The 21,563-nt window shown below is 40.3% G+C and overlaps 1 protein-coding gene across 3 annotated transcripts in view; it reads right to left on the bottom strand.

Annotated features, from left to right (window-relative positions):
• The window catches only part of LOC138763028 (guanine nucleotide-binding protein G(i) subunit alpha-2), a 275,105-nt gene that overhangs the window by 192,645 nt on the left and 60,897 nt on the right, over positions 1-21,563 (bottom strand). The gene's annotated exons all lie outside the window — the stretch shown is intronic.

Consider the following 21,563-nt stretch of genomic DNA (forward strand, 5'->3'; position numbering starts at 1 on the left):
TGATAGTCGACAGGGTTGTCCGCTGTCCTGGCTCTATTCTTATGCTATTGAACCGCTGGCAGAAACCATTTGGCGGAATCCAGACATTAAAGGATTTAGAGTGGGCCAGGAAGAACAAAATCAACTTATCTGCGGATAATGTGTTGATGTATTTGACAGAACCAGTAGGGTCATTGGCCAGGCTACAGACTACACTGGAAGATTACAGCAAAATCTCAGAATACAAAATCAATTATGATAAGAGTGAAATAATGCCACTTACAAAAGAGGAATATGAAGTGTATCAGTGGGAGAGAAAGTTCAAGTGGCCACAAAAGGGGATTAAGTATCTGGGGATAAGGGTCAACAATATATTTTATTATTTTCTGCCTTTTTCCTTCCTAAATCCCATTTCTCCTCTTTAAATTTCAGCTGCCATGCAAGTGCCAATGCCACCAGTTTACTGACAGTATATCCAGCACAGAAAACTACCGTAACTGCTGGAGGAACTCAGTGGGTAACGCAAGGTCTATGAAGGGAAATGGAGATCTGATTTCATGAGTTTACTCACTTGATCTATGGTGTGACCAACAGCAAGAGCAGTAACAGGAAGTTAGTTCAGGAGTCTCCTAGGGCCATCACCCTCCAAAACAGATATACCCGCTTTGGATATTGTTGGGGGAGATGGTCCATCAGGAGAAGGCAGCAGTAGCCAGGATCTTGGCACCATGAGTGGCTCTGCTGTACAAGAGGGAGGGAAAAAGAATGATTGAGCAATAGTTATAGGAAATTCTACAGAAGCTTCTGTGACCGCAAATAGGACTCCAAGATGGTGTGTTGCCTCCTTGGTCCAAGGGTCAGCAATATCTCTGAGTGACTGGAGGACATTCTGAAAGGGGAGGGTGAACACCCAGCTGTCGTGGTCCATATTGGTACCAAAAAATAGGAAGAAAGTGGGATGAGGTCCTACAAGCTGAATTTAGGGAGCGAGGTGATAAATTAAGGAGTAAGACCTCAAAAGTAATAATCTCAGGATTATTACCAGTGCCACGAGCTAGCCAGAGTAGAAATAGCAGGATAATTCGAATGAATATGTGGTTTGAATGGTGATGCAGGAGGGAGGATGTCAGTTTCTTGGTCCTGTCCAGGTGTATACCACCCAGTTTGTACACCACCCAGTTTGTACTGGTTCCATCTGCCCCAGAATCAGTTCCAATGCCCTTGGGAGATTGCTTGCTGGTGCTGTTCCCAAAAGTTTAAACTAATGGGCCAGGGAAAGGATGAGGAAGGTGGTACAGAGACCAAAGTTAGAGTTAAGAAAGAGAAAAAGAACGAGGGGAGAAAAGTCAAAAGCAAAAGATGCAGAGGTCACTATATTCTAAAAGGACAATGAGCATGAGGGCACTTTATCTGAATACCCGTAGTGTTAGAAACAAGGTTAGTGAACTTGAGGTACAAATCAGTACCCTAGCATATGATTTAGTGGCCATCACAGAAATGTTTGCAAGGTGGGCATGATTGGGAATTAAATATTTAAGGATATCAGAAAATACAAAAAGATAGACAGGAAGGAAAAGGTGGTGGGGTGGCACTCTTAATTAGGATGAGATCAGAGCAATGGTGAGAGACGATACAAGATCTAAAGAGTAGAATGTTGAGTCCATCTAGGTAGATATTAAGAATAGTAAAGGAGGGAAAATATATCACTGGTGGGAGTTGTCTATCGGCCACCAAATAACAATAGCACAGTGGCACAGGCAATTAACCAAGAGAAAGGTGAGGCACGTAAGAACGGAACGGTAGTTGTCATGGGGAAACTAATTTCCCACAAAAATCAAGCTGGTCAAGGTAGACTGGAGGACGACTTCATAGAATGCATCCGTGATAGCTTTCTTGAGCAGCATATTAAGGAACCAACAAGGAAAAATGCTATTTTAGATATAGTACTGTGCAATGAGAAAGGTAAAATTAATGATCTAGTAATTAGGGACCCTCTTGGAAAAAGTGATCATAATATGAATGAATTTTTCATACAGATGTAGGGTGCAATAGTTAGATCTCAAACTAATGTATTATGCTTGAACAGGGGAGACCACAACAGGATGAGGGAGGAATTAGTCAGCGTGGACTGGCTGGATGACAGAACAGAGGAAGACTTTCAAAGAGATTTTCCACAATGCTCAACAAAAATATATTTCTGTTAAAAGTAAGGGCAGTAAGAGAGGGAAGAGTCAGCCTTGGTTAACTAAGGAAATAAGGGAAAGCATAAAATTAAAAACTCATGTGTACAATGGGAAACTGAAGGATTGGGAAAACTTTAAAAAGCAACAAAAGACAACGAAACGAGAAATAAAAGAAGGATTATGAAAGTAAATTAGCACAAAATATAAAAATATAGCAAAAAAATTATAAATATATAAAATGGAAGAGGGTGGCTAGAATCAACATAGGTCCCTTGGAAAATGAGAAAGGAAAATTGATATCGAGTAATGAAGAAATGGCAAAGGCATTGAACAGTTACTTTGTGTTAGTCTTCATGGTGGAAGACACATCCAGCATGCCAAAGAGTGGGATGAGAAGGGAGGTGAGGGCCTCGATAAAATAATAGTTAAAAGACAGTGATGACCAAACTAATGGGACTTAAGGTGGACCAATCCGCTGGCCCTGATGGGATACATCCCAGGGTACTGAAGAAAATGCCAGGAATTATAGTCGATGCATTGATAGTCATTTACCAAAATTCTTTGGATACTGGGCAGGTCCCAGCAGGTTGGAAGACAGCAAATGTCATTCCACTTTTTAAAAAGGGATGTAGGAAGAAGATGGCTAACTATCAACCAGTTAGCTTAAAGTCTGTAATTGGAAAATGCTTGAAGCTGTCATTAAAGATGAAATAGCGAGAAATTTAGAAAAATGGGGTTCCATCAGGCAGATGAAGCAGGGATTCTAAAAAAGCAGGTCTTGTTTGACAAATTTGCTAGAGTTATATAATGGGTGCGGTAGATAGAGGGGAACAGGTTGATGTTGCATTTTTGGATTTCCAGAAGGCATTTGATAAGGTGCCACACAAGAGACTTATCAATAAAATACAGATGAATGGAGTCGAGGGAAGTATATTGACATGGATTGAGGATTGAGGAATGGTTAACTGAAAGAAGGCAAAGAGTTGGGATAAATGGGTGTTTTTCTGACTGGCAGACAGTGGTAAGTGGGGGGGCCGCAGGGGTCAGAGTGGTTCATCATTTACATTGGTGATTTGGAAGAGGGGACAGAGTTGAGTGTAGCCAAGTTTGCAGGTGATATTAAACTGAGTGGAAAAGCAAATTGTACTGAGCATGCGGAGAGGCTACAAAAGGATAAAGTTAAGTTAGTTGAGTGGGCAAAGGTCTGGCAGATGAAGCGCAATGTTAGTGAATGAGAGGTCACCAACTTTGGTAGGAAAAATAGAAGAGCAGATTATTATTTAAATGGTGAAAAACTGCAGCATGCTGTTGTGCAGAAGGACATGGGAGTGCTAATGCATGAATCACAAAAAGTTGGGTTGCAGGTACAACCAATTATCAAGAAGGTAATGGGGGCGTGGCAAGATGGCGTAGAAGGAAGACGTGTGTTCTACCTCTCTCTAGCTGGATCATTAAATACCCGGTTTTTTAATAGTCTAAAAGTGATTAAAAATAAGATTTACAGTTATTTAAATAACAGTGCTTTATGATGGCATCTAATGTGAAAAAGCTCAAACCTAAGCTTCAGAAAAAACTGCCATATAAAAGTACGGAAGAATTTAAGCCTACCAGTATTGCTGAATCCATGGAGTCGTCGTTGGGAGTCTCCAAGCCTCAGAGGACTCCAGCCCATTCGATTTTGACTCCGGCGCCGATCCTGCATCCGGAAGATGGCGCCGTCACATTGGTGAGTTCGGCCATTGCTGACCTGCGTCCATGTGAAGTCGTGCGCGAGGGTGCCACAGCCAATAAGGGGACCCGCAAACCCACAACCACATTGGGTGGCCCGGTGGCACGCAGGGTAGTATCGGAAGACACCTTTGCGCGTCCGACGACTTCACCTGGCCTGCATGTGGCATCGCAGGCCCGGGAGTTGCTGGACAAAATTAGCGCTGTGGGAGAGCCTGAGCGCCGGCATCCCGAAGAGGTCAGGGTGCCGGCGTCGGGTGTCCAGACCCGCAGCCGTTCAGTTAAAGGAACTGTGCTGACTGAGGAAGAAGAGGAACTTATCTTATTGGAATATGTCCCGGAGGAGGAGCTTGCTGTTAAAGAGGGTGAATCTCAAAAGGTGGAAGTGGAATCTGGACTGGATTCAGTGTTTATTGTTTTGGAAGGGATTGCTGGTCAAATACAGCAAATGCATAATATGTCAAAACAAATATCAACTCAAATGTCTCAAGGATTTATAGAGATGAAAATAAAAATGAATATTTTGTGCTAAATATCAACTGTGAAACAGGAAATGACTGTAGTTAAAAGTGATATTAATAAATGCATACAATCAGTAGACACTGTGCAAGATAATTTTAAGAAAATTGAAACAGCTTTCTCGGAGTGTCAAACTCAGGTAGAACGTAATAGAGAAAAAATGGAAAAAGTGGAAGGCTCTTTTGTAGATTGGGTGATTCAGAAAAGAGATTTAATGAAGAAGATTATTTCGTTGGAAAATCAAAGTCGGAGGAATAATGTGAAAATAGTTGGTCTTCCAGAGGATATGGAACGTACTGACCCTATAAAATTTTTTAAGCACTTGATCCCAGAGGTGCTGCGTAAAGAGTCTTTCCCTGAAGGGTTGGAATTGGATAGGGCTAATAAGGCTTTGAGAAGACGACCACTTCCAGGACAAGCACCGAGAGCAGTTTTGATTCGTTGCTTAAAATATCAAGATCGTGAAATGATTTTACACATGGCAGTACAGAATGCAAGACAGAATCGATCTCCATTAATGGTTCAACATAATAGGTTGTTCTTTTATGCTGATTTGAGTCAAGAGGTTATTAGAAGACGACAAGAATTTAACATGGCTAAAGATGTTTTGTGGTGAAAAGGTTACAAGTTTGCTTTTCGTTACCCTGTAATTTTGAAGGTTTACTATGGCAATTTTCAACCTAAATTTCTTGACAATGATCAGGATGCCTTGGTTTTTGCTAACTCTTTCCCGAAATTGCGAGGAAATGGATCTTCTCCCCTCCATCATCTCCTAAGAGGAGAGTGAATGGAAATGGAAATGGACGTAAAAGTAGAGTTATATCATATCATTCGTTATTACTTTTTTCTTGTGAAAGTTCGGAGGTAGTGCATCCGTCGTTTAGATGGAGGTTTAATGCAATGCTATTGAAAAAAACCAGAGTTTGTTACTTTTGTTAAAGAGCAGATTCCTTTATTTCAGACTGAAAATGTTAATTCTGTGGATAGTCATTTTGTAATATGGGATGCTTTAAAAACTTATTTCAGAGGGCAGATCATTAGTTATTCTACGAAAGTTAAGAAACAATATATGGCAGAAAGTTTAGAGTTAGAAAATAAGATTTCTGAGTTAGAGAAGGACTTTCAGTAACAGAAGATTTTAAAAAATTGCATTGGAGAGGTTGAAGTTGCGTTATAATACTTTACAAACTTATCAGTTTTAGCGCTTAATCAATCTAAACAACATTATTATGAGTTGGGGAAAGAGCTCATAAGGTACTTGCTTGGTAATTGAAAGCTGAACAGACATCTCGGACTATTAATGCTGTTAAGAATTCAAAAATAACAAGCCTCAGGAAATTAATGACCAATTTTATTAATTTTATCAAAAATTATATACTTCTGAGGGGAAACAGGATAATGGTTTCATTGATTCTTAATTGTCTAAATTAAAGTTATCAGTGTTAGATGGAATTGATGATCAGGAATTGGAATCTCCATTTACTGATTTTGAAATTAAGGAAGATATTCAGGAAATGCCAAATGGAAAGTCCCCAGGGGACGATGGATTCCCTGTGGAATTTTATAAAAATTTTTATGATGATTTATCAAATAAATTTGGAGAGGTGTTGAATCAAGTTACTGAAGACCGGAAGCTACCAGAATCATGTTCTAATGCTTTAATAACTGTCATTCCAAAAAAAGATAGAGAACCATTGAAAGTGTCTTAGTGAATGTTTTGCACATAGAGAAGAAGAGTTTACCAGTCGCAGAATTTTATTCCAATTTTCATTAGAAATATGAAGGTTGAGTTCTCTTTCCCAATCATTTTTAAACTTTTCAAAAGTCCCAGAATTTATTTCATAAAGTTGTTCATAGAGCTCATATGTCTAAAGATAAACTCCATCGCTTTTATTCTCATATCGATCCTATATGTGATAAATGTCAATTGGAAATAGCTTCCCTTACACATATGTTTTGGTCCTGTCCCTCTTTACAGAATTATTGGAAGGAAATTTTTTCCATTATATCTACTATTTTGAATATTGATTTACAACCACATCCCATTACTGCAATGATAGATTTGACTTATTTATCTCTTCCTGCGGATCGTATGATTGCTTTTCTTACACTAATGGCTAGAAGATCTATACTATTGAATTGGAAAGAGGTTAATCCTCCCACTGTTTTCCAATGGTTTACCCAAACTATACTATGTTTAAATTTAGAGAAAATTAGAAACTCTGTCTATGAATCCCCTTCTAAGTTTGAGTTAACCTGGCGACCATTTATTCAATATTTTCATTTGTGGTGAGTTGATCTGGCTCTGTTTTCTTTCTATGATTATGTATGATAATTGGGCTGTAAGTTGAGATTGGAGTGATAGGCGTGGTTTAGCTATATCTGTAGGTTTTTTTTTTAAGTTTTTTTTAATTCAGATTTGTTTTTTCTTCTTTTTTGGGTTTTTTTTTCTTTTTTCATATATTGTTATTAATTATATCTTTTTTTTAAGAGATAGTTTACACCCTAAACTGATCTAAAAAATTTTTTATGATATATTTTTATTCTGTAATATTATTGTTTAATATCTCTGTATTAATTCATTACTTACTATGTATTTTTTTATATCTCTTTGAACTGTATGTGTTTATAAATTATAATAATAATAAAAAGATTGAAAAAGAAAGAAAGAAAGAAAGTGTCTTCATATAGACCTATTTCTTTATTAAATGTGGACTATAAAATTATAGCGAAAGTATTAGCTAATAGACTTGCTAAATATTTGCCAGATTGGTACATATTGATCAAACAGGCTTTATTAAAAATAGAAATGCATCAGACAATATATTTCAATTAATTACTTTGGTCAATGCATATTGAAATCAACCTAACCATCCTACGGTGGTTGCATTAGATGCAGAAAAAGCTTTTGATAGGGTTGAGTGGAATTTTTTATTTAAGGTGTTAGAGAAATTTAAATTCAGCCCTTTTTTTTTAATTGGTTGGGTTAAGGCTTTATATACGAACCCAATTGCTAGGGTGATGATGAATGGACAGATTTCTTTACCATTTAAATTGACTTGTTCAACTCGACAGGGCTGCCCACTGTTACCAGCCTTATTTGCATTGGCTATTGAACCGTTAGCTCAGGCTGCTAGACAAAATGAAGAAATTAGAGGGATGTGGGTTAAGAATGAAGAATATAAAATTAATTTACTTGCGATGACGTGTTGGTATATTTGACGGAACCGGAATGATAATTGAAACAATTGCAAAAGTATTTGTTGAAATTTGGAGAATTATTGGGATATTAAGTTAATTGAAACAAAAGTGAAATTTTACCAGTTGGAGTGGGAGATTATTCTGAATTTAAAACAATTACAAAATAAAGGTGGACAAGTAAAATTAAATATTTAGGAGTGTTTATGGATACGAATTATCAAGCATTATATCAATTAATTATATTAATCTATATTAAGATGGATTAAAGCAGATTTGATTAAGTGAAAAGATCTTCCATCAACTTTGATTGGTCAGGTTAATTGTATTAAAATGATTATTTTTCCACGAATTCGATATTTATTTCAGTCACTACCTTGTTTACTTTCTAAGGGTTTTTTTTCAAGATTTGAATAAAGCAGTAAGAGAGTTTTTATGGAAAGGTAAATTAGCTCGAATGGCACTGCATAGACTTACATGGAAGTATATATTGGGTGGATTACAATTACCACAGTTTCAAAATTATTATGAAGCAGCCAGTTGAAGTTCATAAGTAGATTGATGGATTCAGAACAGCGTCCTAGCTGGGCTAAAGTGAAGATGGCGTGTATTCTTAGGGTAGAAATACATGAATTTATATTTCGTTGGAATTTGAATTTGTTACAGCAATATGATATGCTGATATTGAAACATTTATTAAAGATTTGGTTAAAAAAATAGGGTGTTAGGGTTGAAAGATATATTATCTATTTTAACTCCACTGTATAATAAGCTTACTCCTTTTTCAATGTTTAATAAACATTTAAAGATTTGGGAAAAAAGGGGAAATTTCTTTCTTTTAATCAATTGAGGGAAAGATTTGATTTCCCTGTTAATTCTTTGTTTGTGTATTATCTTTGATAAAAGGTAATTATGGAAAAGAGATTATTTTACCTACTTTGTGGAGATTTGAATCTTTGATTTCCTCTATATCAAAAAAGGATTATATTTCAGTTATGTATAATTTGTTACAAGATAGTATGGATAAGCCAGATTGGGAGAAATCTAAACTTAAATGGGAGAGTGATTTAGTATGTATTTTTCCTGAAGAAGATTGAGCAAGTATGTGTCAAGAAAATGTAATTAAATTGACCAATGTGCGCTATGGAATGGTTAATTATATATTTTTTTTAATATCAATTGTATTTGATATAAAATAAAGCTAAAAAAAAACATTGATTTAGTAATTCAGATTCTTGTTTTAGATGTGGTTTATGTATTGGAACTTTTTTACATGCTGTATGGAATTGTGTTAAAGTTCAATCATTTTGGCAAGGTATTAAAGTAGTTTTGGAGAAATTATATAATTTTATATTATCGTTGGATCCAACGATTTTCTTGTTGGGAAATTCGTTAAGAGGAATGGGATTGGATAAAATTCAAATTGCTTTTGTACGTTTGGTATTATCAGTAGCGTGTAAATGTGTTGCTAGTACCTGGAAAGATGATACTGAGATTAATATAGCTCATTGGCATAATGAATTTAAAGTATGTGTTGTTATGGAAAAAAATACTTACACTTTACATAATTCTTCCTCTTTTGTTAGTAAGTGATCTCCGTATTTGAAATATATGCATTTAAAATTTTTTTATAAAATATATTTATTTTTTGCTCCCCTTAAGGGAGCTGGCTGTAAGGGTGGGAGAGGGGGGCAATGGGTATTAATGAAAATATTTCTTTGACTATTTTTATACTGTATGCTGTGTTTTTGTTTCCTTTTAAATAAAGTTTGGAAAAAAAATGGCAAATGGAATGTTGGCCTTCATCGCTTGGGTAATTGAATTTAAGAGCAGGAGGTCATGCTGCAACTATACAAAGTACCAGTGAGGCTGCACCTGGAGTACTGGGTGCAGTGCAATTCTGGTCTCCATACTGGAGAAAGAACATAATGGTCTTGAAGGCAGTCCAGAAGAGGTTCACCAGGTTCAGCACGGAGATGAGGGGTTGACCTATGAGGAGAGACTAAATCTCCTGAGATTACACTCATTGAATTCAGAATAATGAGGAGATCTTATGGACACATATAAAATTACGAAAGGGATCGATAAGGTAGATAGAGGCAGGAAAATTGTTTTCTCTGATAGGTGAGATCAGAACTAGGAGGACACAGCCTCAAGATTCAGGGGAGTAGATTTTAGATGGATATGAGGAAAAACTTTTTCCTAGAGAGTAGTGAATCTGTGGAATTCTCTGCCCAGGGAAATAGCTGAAGCTACTTCATTAAAAATATATTTAAGGTTCAGTTAGTTAGATTTTTTTAATATATAAAAGGAATTAAGGTGAAGTTGGGGAAAAGGTGGGGATGAGTCAATGATCTGATCACCCACTGCCTGATCTAATTTCTTATAATGTTTTGGATCAAAACCCAACTTTTGGGCTCTTTCTCCCTCTTGCATTCTGCTGCAGTACCTCCCAAATTCTATGCCCTTCAGTTGTGATTTACATCAGTAATAAAAATTACTCTCGTGCAAATAATGCAGCTCGCTGAAATGATGAAAACTTAAATTCTTCCAAAACTTTTAAGCCATTTATAAAATGCTAAATTATAAATTATAATAGCTAAATTTCATTCAGAACTGTTAGTATTTCTGCAGTCTTGCCTCTCTAATGAATTGAACAGTAAGTATACATACGAAAACTTTTCCTGGCAATCACTTGCATTTCTGGTATATTTTTATTAGGGAATATGCAATTATTAATTGATTTGGGCCTACAAGATTATCAAATTTCTTTTATCTATTTAGCTTTAGCTGTGGCCAAGAAATGTATAGCTCTTACTTGGAAAGACAGAAATATATTAACTTTAGATAGGTGGTATTTGGAGATGAAGTTCTGTTTGACTATGGAAAGGATATCTTTTTCAGTTCAGGATAGGATGTCTTTTTATAGGTTGAAGTGGACTCCGTTTGCTAAATATATGCATTTAAGTTTGATTTAAATAAGTTTATAAGTTTCATATTTTTTTTTATGTTAGTATCTTTATTTGTTATGTTTTATCTTTTTTTGGGTAAGGGTTTTTTTTTAATATAATTATTGTTCATTTTATTAACTCTTCACTCTTTCACTCTTTATTTTGGGGGGGGGTTAGACTAATTTTAAGCTAGGTCATTAATGTTGTGAACTAATTTGGGGGGGGGGGGTTTAGTTTATTTAGTCTGCCGATGTAGTATTGTAATTTTTTTTTCTCTTATGTTTAATCTTTTTACTGTAACTTTCTATTTTATTCATGTTATAAAATCTTAAATAAAGTTTTTAAAAAAAAAAGGAGTTAAAGAAAATAATAAAGAAATTTTTATGGAAAGGGGAGAAACCGAGGATAGCACTAGATAAATTAACAGAATGGTATAAACAAGGAGTCTTACAACTGCCAAACTTTAAAAATTATTATAGAGCCGTACAATTAAGATACCTATCAGATTTTTATCAAACAAGGGAAAAGCCAGATTGGACTAGATCAGAACTAGATAAAATAGGGGAGAAGATACCCGAACATATATTATATAAATGGGATGAAAAATTGGTTCAATGTAGGAATTCTCCAGTATTACATCATCTGCTCAATATTTGGAAGAAGATTCATGTAGAAAGGAATAAAACAAATTACCAATTACCAAAACTAATACTGACGCAAAATCAGCTAATCCCTTTTACAATAGATAACCTTTCCTTTAGAGAATGGGAGAAAAAAGGGATCAAAAGAATAGAAAATTGCTTTTTAGGAAATAAATTATTATCCTTTGAACAAATGAAGGATAAATATAACTCACGATACAGTGTTGGCATAGTACCAACTGAAATCCTACTTGAAGGACAAATTGGAAAGCAGTCAGAGGTAACCAGAGGGAAGTAATTTTGAATATGTGATTACAGACACAATGATAATCAAAAAATTTATAACAAACATATATATTAAACTACAAGAAAAGGAGAATGAGGAAACAAATGGTAAAACTAAACAAAAATGGGAACAAGATCTAAACAAAGATAAAGAAGGAAACATGGGAGAAGTTATGCTCAGGAACTATGAGAAATACAATAAATACGAGGTTATGTTTGATACAATATAACTGGATACACAGGCTATATATTACACCTCAAAAGTTAAATAAATGGGACCCAACAGTATCTGACAGATGTTTTCGCTGTAAAAAGGAAATGGGAACAACAATTCATGCAATCTGGACATGTGAGAAAGTGAAAAAATTTTGGGAAGATCTAAACCAGATATTAAATAAAATCACAAAAAGCAATATACCAAAAAACCCAGAGATCTTCCTCCTAAGTAATATAAGAAACAAAGAATTTGGACTCGATTTGGATGGAGCACAAAAAAGATTTGTTAGGATAGCCCTAGCTGTAGCAAAAAAATGTATTATGTCAACCTGGAAATTAGAAGATAACTTGAGAATACAACAATGGTATATAGAAACGAATAAATGTATTCAATTAGAAAAAATAACATATAATTTAAGAAATAATATTACAATATTTGAACAAATATGGGAGCCATACATGAAACATAATAGAGAAAACCTACCGGGGACATCTACCACCTAAAATGACAGAAGGAGAAGAGAATGAAAAGAATTGACTCAGTGGAATTTCTTTTTATTGAGTGACAACATTGTTTGACGGGCTTAATGTATCTTAGATTCTGAACTTTAAATGAATGGGAGGGGAGGTAGGGAGGGGAGGAGGGAGGAGGGGGGAGAAAACTACACTGTATATATTTGAAAAGGAAAATGTATGTATCTTGATCAATGTGGTTTATAGTGTGAAAAATAAAAAATTTAAAAAAAACCTGTAAAACAGGAAACAGTAAACCAGAGAGGGGTGTTCCATACATTAAAAATTGTTCACATCACCATTTTCCATAAGTGAAGCAAAGTCATATGTCAAGAAACACATTAAGAAAATAAAAATGACATTGATTTTAGTTTCTCCACCCACCCATCCACTTCCACAAATTACACAATTTTATTCTGCATCTTAAATTTTTGGATAGTGCTGTACGAATTCTGGAAGGGTAAATTTATGTAACCAAAACAGTTGTCATATCAGAGGTTTGGGGGGGGGGGGGGGGGGGGTCACTGGCACAGTCTAAAATGTACTGCATAAACCATGGCACAAGGTGCACTACTTTGAGAAGTGCATCTTGTTTCAAAGCTTTAACAGAATCTGGCTGGGAATAGGATGCTCACAGCCATTGAGCTGTAGACATTCAACTGCCTATTAAGGGCATTTTGAACTGTGACTAAGATCCATTTACTGTTCCATTGCATTGCAAGCAAGAGCCTCGACTCACCTTTGCATCCACCCATCTGTTGCAGAGCCATAAAGATGCATCAGCCCAGAGGAACTTTGATTTGATCTTGTGCTTTAAGCCAAACTGTCTATTATAATTGACATGATATATAATATTCCTTCAAGCAATGGTGCTCAAACAGAGCACAAAATAGGCATTTAGAATGTTGAATTCTGAAGCAAAAGGTAAATATTAATGACTCTACTCTCTGGAAAATGGGGCCACTCTAAAAATGAGATTATCCCTAACAAAGGTTGGAGCTAATTTCAATATAATCACAGGCCAATACACACAAGATGCATCTTACAAATTTGTTCCATGTCTTTGGAAGTAAACAAAAGCAGCTTGTAAATGAGAATTTGTCTAATATCACATCTTGGAGGAATAGGAAGCCATTGACTTTGTGGAGTATACCTCTTATCAAGACATCGTAGCGGTGGCTACTCTGCTCCTGCAATAACACACACATCCAGATGGGATGAGCTCAGTGAAGAGACTAGCTTATTGCAGGCTGCTGGGCTGCATTTATACCTGGCTGAGAACTGCACTGGAGGACGCGGACATCAGCCGGGCGTCACGTGGTCCCCAAGCGCGGGTTTCTGAGCCCTGAGCTGGAAGGAAGGGAAACCCCCGATGGCGCCATTTTGGCCGGCTGCCCCGCCACATGGCTTACAAGCGGGGCCGGTTCGCCTGCCTTATGGTGAGCCAACACACAGAACCCCAATGGTGATGTGAACAGTTTTTAATGTATGGAACACCCCTCTCTGGTTTACCGACACCAATGTCTTCTTTTGCTGGGCAGCCTCACTTCTTGGGCTGGGCAATGACCACGGGCTCAATGGGATCGAGGTGCGTTGGCTTTAGCCTGTCCATAGTAAACAGCTCATGCCTGCTGCCCAAGTCCAGCTTAAACGTCGAGCCAGAATGCTGTATAACCCTGTACGGCCCCTCGTATGGTTACTGCAGAGGTGCTGCGGTTAGGCCACGCCAAACAAAAACGAACTCTGCGGAAAGCAGCTCCCCAGGAACGCGAGTCGGGCGGGTGCCATGCCTGGGCAGCGGTGGGGGTTTAAAGGAGTCCAAGCGTGCCCTGAGGTGAGGAGGTAGTTCATGCGGCAACTGCTGGGGATTGAGGTGCGTTGATGAACTCACCAGGTAGTGCTAGCCGGCGCACCGTAGACCAGCTCAGCTGATGACGCCTGTAGATCTTTCTTGGGAGTGGAGCGGATGCCCAGGAGCACCCAAGGTAGTTCATCTGTCCAGTCGGGACCGGTGAGGTGGGTCATGAGCGCCGACTTAAGGTGGCGGTGCAGAAATTCGACCAGTCCATTGGCCTGCGGGTGGTAGGCCGAGGTGCAGCGTAGCTATATCCCCAACCTGTTGGCGAGCTGTGCACAGAGCGCAGATGTGAACTGGGCGCCTCGATCGCTGGTGAGGTGAGCCAGGACTCCAAACCGGGCGACCCAACCATGCAACAGGGCTCGGGAGCAGGAGTCAGTGGAGGCATGTGAAATCGGGATCGCCTCGGGCCAGCGAGTGATGCGGTCCACCACTGTAAACAGTTAACAGTTTCCCCGGGAAATGGGTAAGGGCCCAACGATGTCCACGTGAATGTGGCTGAACCATTCCCAGATGTGCTCGAACTCCTATTCGGGTACCCTGGTGTGCCTATGCACCTTGGACATCTGGCAATGGTGCATGTTCTGGCCCAGCCCATGCCATACGAACCGTTCTGCCACCATCTGGACCATGGGCCTGATGGATGTATGTGAAAGGTTGTGGATGTGATGGAAGACCTGCCTGCGCTACTGCTGGGGAACCACTGGCCGCGGGGTGCCCAAGGAGATATCGCACAGGATGGTGCCTTCGCCGCTCAGAGTCGGGAGGTCTTGGAACCACAGGCCGGTGATGACGGTCTTGAAGGCCCTCATCTCATCAGCTTCCTGGTCCCGGGTGAGCTGATCGAAGTCAAGGCCGGGCGTCAGCGCGCAGATCGGCAACCACATTGTCCTTCCCTGCCTTGTACCAAATGTCAGTGGTAAACTCCGACACGAAGGAGAGGTGACGATGCTGGCAGGCAGACCAGGGATCCTTTGCCATCGCAAGCGCCTGGGTGAGGGGTTTGTGATCTGTGAAAATGGTAAAACTCCTCCCCTCCAAAAAAATAGCCGAAATGCCGCACTGCCAGGTACATGCCCAGCAACTCGCAGTCGAAGGCACTATACTTGCGTTCCAGCGGGTGAAGCAGTTGGCTGAAGAATGCCAGTGGTTTCTAATGTCTATTCACCTGCTGCTCCAGGATGGCACCGATGGCTGTGGCAGACGTCAACAGAAAGTGCCATATGCAGATCGGTGTGTGGGTGGGCGAGCATGGCAGCCTCCGCCAGGGCATCCTTGGTGGCCTCGAATGAGGTGCAGGCTTCTGGGCTCCAAGCGAGTGTCTTATGCTTGGCTGCGATGAGGGCGAACAGCGGCTGCCTGATGCACGCAGCTCCCAGGATGAAGCGGTTGTAAAGATCGACCATAATCGCAAACTCCTGGAGCCTCTTGAAGCTGTCCGGGCGTGGAAACTCCCTGATAGCGGTGACTTTCACAGCAGCGGGCGTGGCTCCTTCGGCCGTGATGGTATGGCCCAGGAACTGCATGAACTCTTTCCTGAATTGGCACTTGGCCAGGTTAATGGTAAGGCCGAAGTTGACCAGCCGGGAGAAAAGGGCATGCAGGTGGACCTTGTGTTGCACCTGGTCCTTGGTGACGACGAGGATGTTGTCCAAATAAATAAAGACAAAATCCAAATCCCTGCCCACAGAGTCCATGAGGCGCTGGAAGGTCTGAGCAGCGTTCTTGAGCCCGAATGGCATGCGCAGGAATTCAAACAAACCAAAGGGGTTGATGATGGCCATCTTGGGTATGTCCTCAGGGTGCATCGGGATCTGGTGACCTTCTCCAAGGTCAACCTTGGAGAAGACCCTCGCATTGTGCAGGTTGGCCGTAAAGTCCTGGATGTGAAGGATGAGATAACGGTCAGGAACGGTTGCATCGTTGAGCTGTCGATAGTCTCCGCAGGGACACCAGCCGCCAGAGGCTTTCGGGACCAGGTGGAGGGGTGAGGCCCAGCTGTCAGTCCGCCGAATGATCCCCAGCTCCAACAGGTGCGATAACTCCTCCTTCGCTACCTGGAGCTTGTCAGGTGGGAGATGGCGTGCCTTGGCATGAACCAGCAGGCCCTGGGTGGGGATGTGGTGGAACACACTGTGCTGTGGCGAGGCAGCGGAGAACTGTGGCTTGAGGAGTGTCGAGAACTCGTCCAGGATCTGCTGAAACTAGTCTCTGGGCGTGCTGATTGTGGTCATCTGCGGTTGCTCCGAGTGGGTGGTATCAAGGTGATCGGCCTGGAAGGTACGGGCGTCCACCAGGCACCTACCTCATAAGTCCACCAGAAGCATGTTTGCGAGGAGGAAGTCTGCACCCAGGATGGCAGTCGGGAGGGACGAAACAGTGAACCTCCACACGAAATTCTGTTGGCCGATCTGGAAGTGGTCTGTCTTGTCTCCATAGGTCTGGATTGCCGTTGCATTGGCTGCACGGAGGGGAGGTCCATGAGATCGATTCCTGGAATCGATGGCCGTGGCCAGGATGACGCTGATCTGGGTTCCAGTGTCAATGAGGAACCGCAGGCCGCTGACTGAGTTCCGCAGGAAGAGGAGGCTGTGTCCTTGGCCAGCAGCCGCAGCCATTAACAGCAGCCAGCCTGGCCGTTTCCCTGGAACAAGCAGGGCTGACGACACTTCAGGGCCTTGGCTCCCCAGCGTTGGTGGTAAAAGCAAAGGCCTGAAGCGGATGCTGCTGCCTTGGTTATGCTCTTGGGGGCTCCTGCGGGGTCTGGGTGCTCTACCGCAGCGCTAGGGGCGGGCATGGTGTGGTCGTGTCCATGCCCATGCCCCGTGACCTGCTGGACCACTGAGCCTACCGAGAATCATGCGAGCCATAGCTCTTGGGCCTTCTGGGCGACCTTCCTCGGTTCAGTGAAGCTCTCCTGAACCAGCAGCGGGTGGATGTCTCCGGGCATATGTTCACGGAAGATGCACTCGAAAAGTGGGCAGTTGGTGTGCTCACCAATAAGCGCAAGCATCTTGTCCATCAGTTCCATCAGGGACCTGTCCCCCAGGGCGTCGAGGTGTAGCACCCGAGCAGCTTGCTGGTGCCTGGATAGTCCGAGGGACCTGGTAAGCACTCACTTGATGGTCTTGTACTTGTCCTCGGCGGGTGGGTGCTGAACAAGGTGCAGCACGCATCAGCCGGTGGCCTGGTCCAAGGCAGTGACCACATGGTAGAATTTGGTTGTGTCGGAAGAAATCTGGTGGAGGTGAAACTGGGCCTCCGCGTGGCCGAACCAGGTCTCCGGCTCCTGAACCCAGAATTCAGGCAGTTTTACGGCTGTAGGGCTGATCCCAGGCTCGCTCATGATGGGTTCAAAGACGTTTGAACCAGTCGGGGTCACCAATTGTAGCGGCAGCTACACTGCTCCTGCAATAACACACGCAACCAGACGGGTTGAGCTCAGTGAGCAGAGTTGTGGATTGCAGGCTGCTGGGCTGCACTTGTAGTCCCAGCCAAGACCTGGCTGAGAACCACACTGGAGAGCGCTGATGTCACCCGGGCGTCACATGGTCCCCAAGCACAGGTTTATGAGCCCCGATCTGGAAGGAAGGGAAACCCCCGACGGCACCATTTTGGCTGGCTGCCCCGCCGCGTGGCTTACAAGCGGGACCGGTTCGCCTACCTTGTGGTGAACTGCCACAACATCACCTTTATCTACCCTGTCAAGTTTTGTGAGAATCACAACCGAATGCCATCAGCAGGGACAGCTCATCGAGTCTTTTCCAGGTCTTATAATAGCAACCCAATCAGGTCCCTTTCTCTAATTCCATCTTAACCCATGGAATCACATTCTTTCATTTCAAATTCTTAACCTACTCCCTTTCAAATTATGAAACTGAATCTTTCTGCCCTCCAACGTCATTTATTTAAAAAAATCCTCACCACAGATATTACTGACGTGCCACTTGTTCTTAATGCTTTTCAAATGACATGTACTCTGTCCTGATGAGATGAAGGGTGCAGTCAAAGCAGGTTACATGTAATTGTCAATCCTTATTCTTCTAAATTAAAGGACTGCCCTAGCTTGCTCAATCTCTTTTAATGGGCCAAAGCAAACTCAACCGCCCCCCCCACCCCCCCTCCGAACACTGGAAACCCACTGCCACTAATTAACATGACACTTTGCTGTCCTCCCTCTATCGCAAATTATTTCAGCATTTCACCCAGGCACCTTTAAGCCTTGTGAACATGTTTAACAATTTTGGGATAACCCAGCATTTCCAGATTCAATTCACCAATGTTTTCAATATCCCCTGTTGACAATTTTAGGTAGTGATTCTGCAGTGTCCACTTACACTTGCCCATAATTCAATCATTTCCTTCTCACCAAATATCATCCTCAACATTTCACGCTTACGTCGTTTCATCTCTCCTGCCTTAAATTCTGTCGCTGATATTCCCTTTGCTCTTTTAATTGTGATTCAAGGTTATTGATTGGAAACATCAGCATCATTCCTCTCAGTTCAGCTACTATCTAACCTGCTAGAGTACTTAAGCATTTTCTAGTTTTATTTCAACCCACTTCTTCAGTTTCAATGGTCTTAACTTGTGTTCTAACTTCACTAGCAGCTAATAATTGAGACCATGCTTCCAAGTCTGCACTTTCAAAACTTGTTTGTTTCATACACTGACAGAATAATTGAACAATGCTAGCTTTTTTCTAGCCTTGATGCAGAAAATTCAGTTAGTTCCCTGGAATGACCAACCAACAATCATCTTTCGTTCGGCAGAGTACGACTGCAATCTTTGGAATGGTTTCCCCCTCAATGTGTATCAAAATTCTTTATTCTTAAAATTAGGTTTGAGCTTTGAAATAAGATCAAGGACAGCTAAAATATTCTGCAAAATGGAATGCCAATCTACAATGTCAAACAGGCAGAAGTGAGCACAGAAAACTACTTTAGAAGTGCAAGTCCACTGTTGATTCATCTAGAAGCGCTGGATGGTGAGAATGGTGGAGAAAAGAACAAATGTTGCATCCCCAACAGCTGCACAAAATGGAGCCAAGAGACCAGGAGTGTGAGCTTGTTCGTATGGAAGAATGAACAGAGTTCTTTCTGAAATATTGATGGGGGTTGGGAAGAAGGTGCTGATTAAATGAGCCAAATGGCCTAATTCTGCTCCTACTCTTTATGGGATGAAGGAAAATATGTTGGATGATGGCATCACATTAAAAATAGCAGAATTAACAGAACAATCTACTGAATGTGAAGTCTGGCAGGTATAAACCAAGGACAATGGAAATCTGCTTCTTGCTCTAGCTCAGAGCAAGGAAATGAGAACCCAAGAGAAGGATATTGTTGAGGAAGTCTGTCAACTGTGAAGATGAAAACAAAATTTGAAAGAAAAACTATTGAAAGACATCTATTGATGAGTTGATATTTGCTGATTTACTACATGGGTTCAGTTGCTGTATTCCAACTCCAAATATTTTAAATTTAAAAAATAGGTTGACATTTTTATAAAAGGCACATGATATTGTTGGAAAATATTACAGTGTACAATTACAGTAATGTGGAATTTAATACTAGTCCCAAGGACAAAGCATTGAAATACTCATCTATTCCAACACAAAACCTTCAGTGACTTCAGATTTTTCAAATCACATCTGCTCCAGCCAGGAGCTCTGAATAATCTAATGTGCAACATGGTTTTCCATTCTCCAAGCTGCACTACAATTACCCACATCTTTAAACTTCAAATAAGCTTCAGAAAGGCTCACATAACTGTGTTTAGCACAGAATATTAGATGATCAGGCCAGTGTCCTTCAGGGAAGGAAATCTATCATCCACCAAAAAGTGACTCCATAGCTACAGGGTTATGGTCAATTCTTCATTACTCTCTGAAATAGGATCGAGCCATTTTAGCTAAAAGACAGCATTGGAAGTTCATTCTTCCAGAAATACACACAATCCATTTATTATTACCTCTAAATCAGAGTGGGCCTCGTTCTTCCAGAAATACACACAGTCCATTTATTATTACCTCTAAATCAGAGTGGGCCTCGTTCTTCCAGAAATACACACAGTCCATTTATTGTTACCTCTAAATCAGAGTGGGCCTAGTTCTTCCAGAAATACCCACAGTCCATTTATTGTTACCTCTAAATCAGAGTGGGCCTAGTTCTTCCAGAAATGCCCACAGTCCTTTCATTATTACCTCTAAATCAGAGTGGGTCTAGTTCTTTCAGAAATGCCCACAGTCCTTTCATTATTACCTCTAAATCAGAGTGGGCCTAGTTCTTCCAGAAATGCCCACAGTCCTTTCATTATTACCTCTAAATCAGAGTGGGCCTTGTATTTTGACCTGAATGTTATTCCTTTTAGTAAAGCCCATTTTCACATTCTCCATGCATTCAAGTTGGATATAGCAGCAAAATACATCATAAACTCGGGAAAGCTCAAGAAAGCAATGGGCAATGCATGAAAAAAAGTTTCTGTCCAAAGGAGGCAAATACTGTTGGTTTTTTGACTCCAAGGAGGAGTGCCAATAGAATAAATACTCATCAGGCACAGATTTCATGCATTTCATCATGCACATTGAAGGTACAGGACATTGGTTTATCTCCTGCCACATGGGGAATGAACAGGTATGCGCCACTTAACATCCACAATACGTTCTGTGAAATTGGGCACTATGCGATGTGGACATTGTGCGACCACTAGATAAATTGGGATAAAAGTGAAATTATGCCACTTTGTTGAAGAAATACTCATTTCAAATGGCCAAAAGAGGCGATTAAATATTTAGGGATCTGATAGAAAATAATTTTAACAATGTATATCAACTGAATTACTCACCATTACTTAAAAAATTGGAGGATTTTTTTTTTTAATGGATAAACCTGCCAATAATGTTAATAGGAATGGTTAAGATGAATATTTTTTCACGAATACGATAACTTTTTCAAACCTTGCCAAAACTATTACCACAAAAGTTTTTTTCAATAATTAAATAAATAAGGGAATTTCTTTAGAAAGGTAAAATGTCAAGAGTTTCTATAGAAAGATTAACATGGAAATAATAATCGGGAGGTTTACAGGCTCCTAATTTTAAGAATTATCATCAAGTGGTTCAAATGAAATTTCTTACCTTTTTTAGAGGGATCAGGAAAACCAGCATGGGTCACAAAAAAAAAGTTGGATAAAATAGGATAGAAAATAACAGAGGTGTTATATGTATTGAAACATTTGATTACTATTTGGAATAAGATAAATAATGAAACTAGAACAAAAGGAAGTATATCACCTAAGACACCTTTGATTCAAAATAATCTTATACCTTTCACCAAAGAGAATCAATTTTTAAATATTTGGTTTAATAAAGGCATTAAAAATATAGAAGCTTGTTATGAACAAGGTCAGTTGATGTCATTTCAACAATTAAAGAATAAATATGGAATAACCCCAAATATACTCTTTTGCTATCTTCAATTGAGAAGAATTTTTA

The sequence above is a fragment of the Narcine bancroftii genome, chromosome 5, assembly GCF_036971445.1.
Source record: "Narcine bancroftii isolate sNarBan1 chromosome 5, sNarBan1.hap1, whole genome shotgun sequence".
Taxonomy (NCBI): domain Eukaryota; kingdom Metazoa; phylum Chordata; class Chondrichthyes; order Torpediniformes; family Narcinidae; genus Narcine; species Narcine bancroftii.